The sequence below is a fragment of the Cryptomeria japonica genome, chromosome 5 (genome assembly GCF_030272615.1).
Source record: "Cryptomeria japonica chromosome 5, Sugi_1.0, whole genome shotgun sequence".
In the NCBI taxonomy this organism is placed as follows: domain Eukaryota; kingdom Viridiplantae; phylum Streptophyta; class Pinopsida; order Cupressales; family Cupressaceae; genus Cryptomeria; species Cryptomeria japonica.
The window spans coordinates 257,184,597-257,196,164 of NC_081409.1; positions in this window are offsets into that span (position 1 = coordinate 257,184,597).

Genomic DNA, 11,568 nt, shown 5'->3' on the forward strand with positions numbered 1-11,568 from the left:
ATTCTATTGGTGAATGAATTGCTAGTATCAAGAACTATTTATAGACGATTTTCGCTTCTTTCTTCTTCAATTTGCCTTTCGTAGATAAATTGTCGAAGCTGACCATAGTTGAAATTCTGCCTCTAGTTTAGGTCTTTAGGCTGTATAATTTGGTATTCAGATTTCCAAAGATGGACACTCCTATCGAGTTGAAAAGAACATCTGAGGAGGACCAGAGGGCCTTTTTGGGCTATGTCAAAGATCCAACCCTCCAATTAGTTTGTAAGGAGGCCAGGATGTTCACTAACGAGGCTATGATGATGGTGTTGGGTGGAGAGTTTTTGAGAAATGATAATAGATACCATGTTAACATGGACATTACATCCTGGTTCTTGGCATCTCTTCTAGACCTTGGAGGAGAAAACGTGGATATGTTGATTTTGTTAAGGAGAGTGTTCAAAGAAGAATTCCTTTGAGACGATGTTACTATTGCCATCTTTGTAGAAGTAGGGATGGGGATCCCTTGGGTAAGTGACTTACCCAAACTTCTCCTCCCTGACTAAAATTTGGTCAAGCAACCTTTTCTTTTGAACCTAAATGCTAAGAAGTTGACACAACATAGGAAATGGGCACAGATTGGTAGGGATCACTCCAGAAATGATTTCTCCTGGATGAATTTCAAGGCTACAGATGGCTCAAAGAATTCTCAGAGCTTCTCATCTCTGAAGAATTCTACTTAGACAGAGGGAAAGATCCTTAAGGTTACCCATGAAGGGTTTTAGTTTTTTGTCTTGTTTTTTGGATACCACTCATCCACCATCCACTGCCAGTGCCCTAGCTCCTATTAGTTTGGTTTTTTTTGCTATTTCCTTGTAACCTCCCTCATTTTGGCTTTAAATTTTTGGAGGGGAAGGGACTTTGACAATAAAATATTGTAAATTTGCGCAACATATTAATGAAAATTTTGTGAATTATAGTTCATTTTAGTTTGCCTTTTATGGATTTAAAAATGCTTTCTATTTAATTGTATTATTATTTTCTACCATGGCCGAATACTTAGCATAATCATTATGTCCAGAAATAGCTTAAATAGTTTTTAATTTGTGTGGATATAAAATTTAATTTTCACCATTGAAAATGATTAAATTTTAAACAAATGTCAAATCTTATTTAATTAAATCTCGAGCAGAGAGAAAGGGAAATTCTATTTTGAACACAAGTTGGAATTAGAAGATTCTAGATATGGGATAGTAATTCAAGGAGGGAAGATAGTGTCGAACATAGCAGGTCTATTCTAATTTCTTATCTAAAGTTAAAGAACAAAGTTAGTGTCGCTTCTGAGATGACCTTTTCTAAAAGATATTTGAAGTTCTTGACAAAGAAGTATTTGAAAAAGCATAATGTCTATGAGCTACGCTATTTCAACATTGCTGAGAATGAGGTAGAGGATGAAGATTAAATTTAAGTTTTGTCAGTATTTAGGTGTAAATGATACTGATTTTTTTAACTATAAAGGGTTGACTGATGCAATTCTGTCATAACTCTCATGCTAGATTTGCGTTTATTTTGTTTGCTTCTATTTTGGCAGGTTGTTTGCCTCTACTATGTAGGTAGATAGCTTACATGTTGAAGTTTGGGGACAATTTTATGTAGTCTATGAATTGCAGAATTAAAAAAACAAAAAAGAGTTAAAGATTATAAAAAATTTAATTTGCATATTTTAATATAATTTTTTTAAATTTTAATATAAATGTTATGCATTAATAAATATCTAGAATTAAATAATACACTTCTTAAATAAAATAAAATCTTTTGTTAAATAAAAATTAAAATTTAATTAAATGTAAGATTTTAAAGATGGAAATATATTTAATATCTTATACATAAATGTGTTTAAAATATTTATATAATATGATACTTGTAATTTATAATTATAATTATAATTAATTTAATTAATGATAAATAAAAAAATATATTAACTTATTTTATATTTATTTTGAAGTATTTTTCTTTATTTTAACTCTTTTTAATTCATTTTTGTTTAAGGATATTAATTTCGAGTCACTACTTTGAATATGATTATTATAAATTTATAAAAATTGGGAATACTTTTAACTATTTATTACCATTATAATTTTCAATATATTAAAAAATAATATATAATCAATATAATTTAAAAACTATTTATTAACATTTTCAATACTAATATTCTTCATATATAATTTCAGGCACAGATACCGTTGTCCATTGGATGAGCATAGATCAATGGTGTAAGGTGTATTTGAGGTCAAATGTGGGAAAGATATTTTTTTTGTAAACTTCTTTCGAAAACATGTGTCATTGAACTCTGACATGAAAGAAAGGCTATGGCCCATGGGACAATGAAGTGTCAGGTGATGTGGCATTTGGGTGGCAAAAATCCTATGTATAACGGGACCCATAGGAACTGACAACGGATATGGAGTGATATTGCCTTATGGTACGCATGCCACTGAAAGTGAATGGTTAACATTTATGCTTTAGGTGACTTTAATGCTGGCTTGTGCAAACAAATGGTACGGTGGAACTAGTACATGCAGAGGAATGATGACAGAGTTTGTGATTAATATCGACGACCATCGCCATTGGATTTCAAAAATTAGAATTGAGTGTGAGGTGTTTAGAACTTGGGTGGATTGGAAGCCGAAGGGTCACAGAGTGTAGTTGGATTGCCATTTTCTTGGTATCATACTGTCTACATTTACAACATTCTCTTGGGTTTCTTAAGTAGCATGGAAGCCATTTTCTCCTTCCATACTGATAAGAAATTAGTCCCATTTCTCAGATGATTTACGAACAAGAGGCTGAAAGGTTTGTTCTTGTTTAAGGATGAGCAGTTGTACGGGAGTGTCAAAATTCTATTGGGACAAGAAATTGTCCATGTAGGTCATTGCTACAAAATGAACATGGAGGCATATTCATTAATTTCTGCTTGGGGTTTCCATTTTGAGGAGGAGGAGGACAAGGTAAAAAATGCCCTAAGAGTTGTAATTGATTCAAACTGCTTGTTAAATCTGGATAGTGTGTGTGCTCATGTGGTCTCGAAGGTGGGCATTGTTTGTGAGGTAGGGGTGGTTGGTCCTGTGGTGTCACTACCACTCATTCGATGTGCTAATGATGATTTGAAGGCAAGATGCAGAGCTCTTTCTTGTGGTCGGCCTTCAAAATGTTTACAAGGTTGATGTAGTTTGATGAAGTTTTAAGGGTCCTTCATGAAGTGGAATGAGCAGAGGTGGGTCAAGAGTTCTGGCCGAGACCCAAGACTACCCAAGCAATGAAGTGACTCTCTGAATTCTATGATGACCCAGAGTACAAGCCATTTCTAGATTAATCCTACTATGGTCGGTGGTGTTTGGTGTTGTCTGTTTGTATCTTTTTGTTCCATGTCCATTTTCTCCCCAACTTTGTATGTATGAGGGGGTGTTTGCTAACAATTTTGGTAGGCCGATTGGAATTGTGGGGTTTCTACATGTAGTAAAGACAAGAATTTCATTTTTTGTGGGAATGGTGGTTTTGGTGGTGTTTTTTACGGTGGTAGAACTCTGGTGTTTTTACTATACCACCTATACTTGCATATTTGTAATATTTTATTTCCAGGTAATACAATACAAAAATTATCGATCAAATAAAAATGAAATATCATGCAAGATTTGAAATTACATATTTAAATTATATATTTAATTCATTTTACTAATATATTATATGTTTAATTTTTTAAAATTATTTATTTTAATTATGTCAAGAGGCATCTACAATAACATCAAAATGTCCGTAAATGAAAATTCTATTTTGAAACAAACTGACATGCAAATGACGGGTAAATGCATGAAATATGCCATCTTTTGGTTTTTGTGGATGTGTTATTTTATTACTCCAAATAAAATAGAACCCTCGCCACTTGTCTCCAACTTTATGAAACTGTTACATTCAAATGATAGTGGAAAAATGCCATAATATTTAAAAGGGAACAATCAATTGTGAGATTCCCTTCTATTATAAGATATCTCTCCACATAATTTACCTATATTTATTAAATATAGATATACTAGTAATTATTATATTATAATATATAATATCAATAAGTGGTATTATGATATACTATATAGAAAGTTTAATAACATTACCTACATATGTATTTTAAAAATTTAAATAATCACATTATTAAAATTTTCATATAACATGTATTTTATATACTAATTATAATACAATTATAATTTTTAAAATAATTTAGAATTAAATTTTAAAAATTTAAATATATAATTTCAAAAATAATCAGAATATATATGTATTAAAATATTAATATAATATACATATTAAAATTACTTAATTAAATATTATACATGTTATATAGTAATTATTGAAATAATTATAAACAACACTTAAAAATTCAACATTTATATTATTTGCCTATATATATTTTAAAGTTTAATAATGACATTTTTAAAATTTTCATACAATATATCCTAAAATTATTTAATTATATTATATATGTTATAATATAATTAATATTAACATAGATAACAATAGAAAAATTAAACAAATATCTTATTTTTTTAAAATTAAATATATAACTAAATATTAATTTATATTATATTTATCAATTTGTTAATGAAACTTTAAACAATAAAAATAATTGTTAAAAAAATTAAAAAATAAATTGAAATAAATTAGTTTTAAAAGTGAAGAATGTAAGTGTAAAAATCTAAGTGGGAAAGTGTCAGGTGACCTAACCCCCAAACTGGCAAAATTCCTATTTATAATGGGACCCATGACAACTGACAATGGATATCATCGTCCGTTGGATGAGCACAATCAACAAGTTAAGGTGTATTTCAAGTTGAATGTGGGATCTCTAAATGTTTTGCAAACTTCCACCAGAAACACATGTCATCGAACATTGACACGAAAGAAAGGTTATGGCCCATGGGCGATGAAGTGTCAGGTGACGTGATGTTTGGGTGGAAAAAATTCTATGTATAATGGGACCCACAACAACTAACAAAGGATACCGTTGTCTATTGGATGAGAACAGATCAACGACATAAGGTGTATTTTGGGCCGAATGTGGGAACAATAAACATGTATTGCAAACTTCTACCAGAAGACTTCCATAAACGATAAACATTTGATTAAGTATAGTTAAATTCTAAATTTGTAATTGCATACATAATTAAGTGTAATAAGCTCTATTTCAGGCAGAATTTTTAAAGGATTAAAAAGTCTTCAAAAACATTCTAAAAAAGTGATTCGTGTGACGTGTCAGACTGTCAGCCATCAGAATTTAGAAAAAAAACAATGAATTTTTGCCTTGCGGCAGTGAATAATTATTAATAATAATTTATAAAATTACAACATGGTTCTAGAAATATTGCCCTTTAGGTTTTACTTTTGAACTTTCAAGGGTTTTCAAACTAAGGGACTCATTGGTATTTCAATTCTTGGACAAACCAATAAATCTAGAGAGATTCAAAAACAACTACTAGATTGAGGAATGCAACAGAGTCTGTCTGCACTAGTCTGCTGAAATAGAAATTCCAGGTAAAATCCAAAACACCTACATCTCACGTTTTTAATTTTTGAATCTCATGGTTTACCATTTAGATTGTAGAACTAGAATTAGGGGCTCAACTTGAGGGTTAGCATTATTTTGAACCATTAACAGGACCAGCAATGGGGAAATCGGATATTACAACTAAAACCTAGGTGAATAAAAAAATAGACTTAACCGAACTGGTTAAAGCAACAGGTTTCATTGATGAATACAATGATATTTATGACCTTGTTATCAATGGTAGAAAGCGAATCCCAAAAATTAGATATATGTTATTTAATAAGGAAAGAGATCCAAAAAAGGCAAAATATACTGTCTTTAACACAATGTTAAATGCAAGTACAAATAAAATTGCATCGTGGTCTACTGGACTTGTTAACATGGTGTTACCTAAAGTATTCCCTTACCCAGAAATCGTCATGGTCTGTGCCCAAAATTATGATGAATATAGAAAAGAAATTGTCAATAAAAATACTCAAGAGGAAATTTTGTCCATAACTAAGGGAGAATTTTCTCATTTTTTGAACTTAGGTTTTGAAGCACAAAACTCAAACATCCACATTAACCTAGGAAAGCTGGCAAAGGAATATGACAAAGTCGATGCAAATTATAAAGAATCATTTATCAAAGATCTAACAGTGTGTGGTACTCGATTAGATCAAAATCATAAGCCTCCCTATGATTATAATTAATATTTTTCTGCCATGGGTTCAAGATACTATTTCCTTGCTAATATTTTGCCTCGGATTGGAAAATGATAGAGAAGTGGGTGCCAGCCTTCTTAAAATTATTTTTAATATCCATTGCGTAGTAGAACTAGTAAGATTTAATTTTGTTGAGCACATTGTTCAATCCATGCAAATGCAATTACTAAAGATTAAAACATGTTCACGTAAGAAATTTAGGTTCACATCCTACTTGTGCTATCTTCTCCTATCAAAATATCATACAATATTAGAGACCAAAAAGCTTCACATTGAGGTCTATAAGATTGATAAGAAGACTTAGAAAAGAATAGTGTCCAATATATGAATGGACACCTAAGATAAGGATGGATGATAACAGAAAAAACTACAACCATTTTGTAGACTTCTTTTTGGCACCAATGTATAATGAAATTTCAAGCACTCCAATTCCTAGATTGCATGTGTCTTATAAAGATTTCATTCAATGCGGAAGTCAAATACAATTGGTTTCCTAGTTCTTCATGGAAGAATACATTGTGTGAAGGTTTTATGGATCAATAGTAGAACCCCACAAACTTCCAATACATGTGACCGAGAGGGTTATTGCATTGGAATATGTACGATAGTTGGAGAGCACAGATGTACTCTTTCATGGTCATCAAAAGAAGATCTGCTTTCCTTCTTTTCCTTTCTCGTGTGGAGGGTTCACATTTGACAAAAAAACATTCAAAGTGGCACATGATTTTTTGACAATTTTTAGCTTTGGTGTTGAGGGTCACTGGCAATATGGTCCACTCAACATTATTCAAACAAGGCTCAAGAAAAATGGGAACTCTAAAAGGTTATTTCAGCATGAGAGTAAATCATTTCTAGAAAAGATTAGAAACATGGACTCCTGGGATGAGGTAAAAAAAGAGATGGAGAAAATTACCACTAACAATAAAATTTCAATAGAAGAATTGTCATCACAAATTATGGCATTGCACACATAGAAAACAAAAGAGCAGGGCATCCAAAATCAAAATCAAAATAGGTCCTACATTTCTACCAAAAATCGGATAATCCATCTAACAAATCTATTCCCAAAATAATACTACAAGAATGTAAAGACAAATATGGGACTGAAACAAAAATAAATAATTTTTGGACTATGAGGAAGACTCTCGGTGAGCCAAAGACCAATGCAGACTTTGATGAAAATGACGAGGATATGGAGTATAGAAAATTGTGGAACATGGAGAGTCCCACATAAGGATATGAAAAAAGTGATGATGAAAATGAGTATGATGTTGAGGTCACACCAACAGCTACTACAGTCTCTTCAAAATTGAGTGGAGTTGATGCTTCCATGAAAGAAAAATATAGAAAAGGGGAAAAAATTGTGGAAAAAATGGGCTTTGAAGGTGGTGGTCTAGGTCCCAGAGAAGAAGGCCTTTGGTTTCCACTTGAGGTACCACTTCCATCAAATTTAAAATCAAAATATCCTGAGAAACCAGTCATTGGAATTGATTTGTCAGACTCATCACAGAAAGGTACTACTCATTACCCCACATCTCCACTTCAATTTGTTTGAGCTTCAAATCCAACTTGTGTAGACACTCAGATTCAATCACAACCACTACCACAACATGGTATTCCTATTGGTGGTGAATCAAGTGCCACTGCCACTAGTGGGGAATCTTGGGATAGTATTTCTATTAGTGTTCAATCAAGTGCCACTGCCACTGGTGGGGATGGCATGGGTACTAATACTAGTTGTCCTGATCAAGTGCAACAACAATATATCTCTCGCAAGAGGACAATAGTAGTAGATACTATATATAATCCTAGTGATCAAGGCAATGACAAGTACAAAAACATCTTCAGAACAAACCCCTTAAAAGAGTATAAAAACTACACTTGCAAGTGACAATGGGACAAGATTAGGAATGGCTTTTGGTACTCCTCAAAATGCATTAGTTAGAACCATAGGCATAGGTGGAGCCTCATATATCACTACAAGTGCTATTTCACCTTTCAAACATTCAATTGCTTCAGAAAACCCAGATTTTTGTTACAATGATTTTTTTAATAAATTTTCACAAAAAAAAAATATGAATAAAGAAAAAAAGAAGACATTGAAGTGGGGTGCCCTTACTACAACTTTAGAGGAACAACCTGCACCGAACAAGGTATTTCCCACATATAACCCAAACAAAGATATGATGGAGTTCATGGATTTTATGCCCCCAAATAAAGATAAAAATCCACCACTGAGTCAGATAGATCCCTCTGAATTAAACATTAGCACCGACCAAATGGATTTTTTCAAAGTTCAAAATGTGGACAAAATTAGTGTCTCAAAAAAACCAACAAAGTGATCTACACTTCACTGCTAAAGATGGAGAGAGAGAAAAATAAGTTGGAGAAACAAATGGAAAAGCTACAGCCAGACTTGGCAAATGAAAAAGAAAAGAGGAAAGTAGTAGAAAACATGTGCAATGAATTACAAAAGAGGATAAAAAATTTGGCCTCTGCCTTAGCAATAATAGAGAAGGAACAGATGGAGGTAGATCTGAAGGAATTGAGGGAAAAATTGGATGAAATCATTAAAAAAATTGATGATGAAAGAGCCTATACAACAAAATTATACAAAAACCTGGAGTCTGTTGCTGCCTTAAACAAAAATTTATAGAACCAATTGGAGCATGAGACAGAAAAAGAAAAACATTTGGAAGATAAATCAGAGGAAGAAAGAAAAAAATGTGCATAAATGAAAGAAGAGCTGCAAAATGCAAATAGTAAAATTAAAACTTCAAAAGACGGATTGAAGGACAATATGAATAATATAGTGAAGTATATAAAAGAAAACATTTAGGGGAAAATAATGTAGAGGAGTGAAAATTTGTGTGAATGGTTGGAATTGAATGAAATTCTGAGAGTATTTTTTGGGAAGCTCAAAGAGAACATTGAGTAGAACATAAATGTTTATTCAAAAGAGAATATTGTAAAACAAATTTTGCAACAAGTCTACAGTAACAATGACAACTATTTGGCATCCAAGGGAATTAAGAGCCACATTGATGCCTCAGTTAAGGCATCATCTATCATTCAAAAATGTCAGAAACTAAGGAAAGCACATGAAATTTTGGATAAAGTTGGGAAAAAGATATTGAAGTTGCAACAAAAGACAAACAATTTATTAAATCTTGGTTTGCCTAAGAGTGTTGACACATCAATTCAATTCATTGGTAAAGAAGCTTTCAACAAATGATGGAGGACAAAATAAAGTCTGATTTAGACTTGCTTCCTAAGGACACAACTTGTCACAGATTTATGGATTTCATCAAACCATTGACAAATTTGAATGCGGTATTGGGTGAAACAATGGTGTCAAGTCACTCTTCCAAATATGGATTTTTGATGAAGTTACAGTTGGCTTACTATACTTTAAAAAAATTGAACTTGTATCAAACGAAAAGTGGAGCACCTTCAAAAAGTGGTGCACAGATCTCATGAATCATAGTACGTATTGAATACTTTTCTACTTTTTTGTGTTTGGAATGTGGCATCACTTGAAATAACTCCATTTTATGAATAGCAAAAATGGAGCACTCACTATTACTAATCCATCCTATGATGCACACCTTCAGCCTTGTAAATTTGTATTCTCAAATTCTCTCAGGTTTTAACTTTTCTGCATTTCTCTATTTCTGATTTCTAGGTTTTGTGCACTGATATTCTATATATTTAATTTGTCATGGCTTTAATTAAGTTTTAAGTTTGAACTCTATTTTTTGAACAAGACTCAGGAGACATGTAGCAATTGCTAAATTGCTAATCCAGCCTATGATGGTCATAGATGCCTTTGGCCTTGTAAAATTGTACTGAGTTTTTGATACTGATGGGACAATATATTCAGTGCCTTGGTAATTGATTTTTGATGTTGAGTCTTCATATGTTGCAAATTGACCTGAAGCTATTGTTGCTCCCTTGTTTCTATAAAAGGGAATTCAAGGTCATTTGCAAAGGGTTATGAAATTTGGTATTGAATTTTTAATATAGAATCACACAGAGTTGTGTATTGAATGGATTGTATCCTATGGTTATATTTTAAAAGAATTATTGAAAATCTCAGCATGTCTAAATAAACATCTCTCTATCAATAAAACCATTATGCTTTTTTATTTTGCCATTTTTTATCTAAAAATAGAAAGTTGAAAAATGCAATTGCAATTCAATATTAAATTTTAATTGCAAAAACTTGACAGACACAAAATATCATCAAGTTATCAACCAAAATAGTATGTTTTTGTAATATGAATAATGAGATACAATAATAAGATTAGGAAATACCTACAAACTGGTAGTCCTAAATCTCTTACAGTTGCCATTCCTCATTAAAATCAGAGCTTCCTTGATTCTTGTTTGTGTTTTCTTCACTCTAAGTTTGCATACCTCCGTTGAACTGCATCTCAATGCTACCAGTAGGTCCGGTACATGAGTCAATTTTCTCACTGACACTTTTGTTTGAATTGTTGCCCAAACCTCTTCTTTCCCATTTTGACCTCCAGATTTTCAATGTCATCGTAAGGAAAAGTGTGGACATCATACCTAGATGTCTAGAGCCTCAAGCAATTTTCCAAATTCTTGTCTAGTTTGTTTCTTAGCTTTTATTTTAGGAACCCCAAATGATGAGGAGGCAACAGACAGGAAGGAGGTGACCTTGAACTAGTCAATCTCTAAGGTTCACAAAGTCAACTGATAACCCTGATTCCAAAGATCCTGACACAACACCAAACAACTACTTGGAAAAACCCAATGCTCCACTATGTCCACTTGCTAACAACTAATGCTTCTCAAGTTCTTCTGAGACTACACACACACACTAAAAAACAATGAGTGGGCTACTACTAGGCTTAAGGGTTTGAATGGCCCACTAGACCAATTCAATACAAAATTCCTTGGAGGGATGTTCTCACAACACATGAACATGAATGAAAGATGATTTCATGGTTTAGATCCACCGGAACATCAATTTTGACTCATTCACCCACAAACCTGAACCGGTTGCTATTAGACCTCCTTTTGAGGGAATCAAGTGATAACTTTTGACACCCTGAGAATATAGACAAACAAGTTGTGTTTCTAGATATCCTTTTTGGATTTCTAAACAATATATCAGTTTTTAGTACTAGATCAACTTGCAGATATTCCAACTGATGTTGCACTAAAAGACCTAATAGGGATTTTAGACCTATTTGATTGACGCCTTTCACAAACTGGATGGGTCCTCCTAATGACCATGAAATATCATGTAAACCTCCAAAGTAC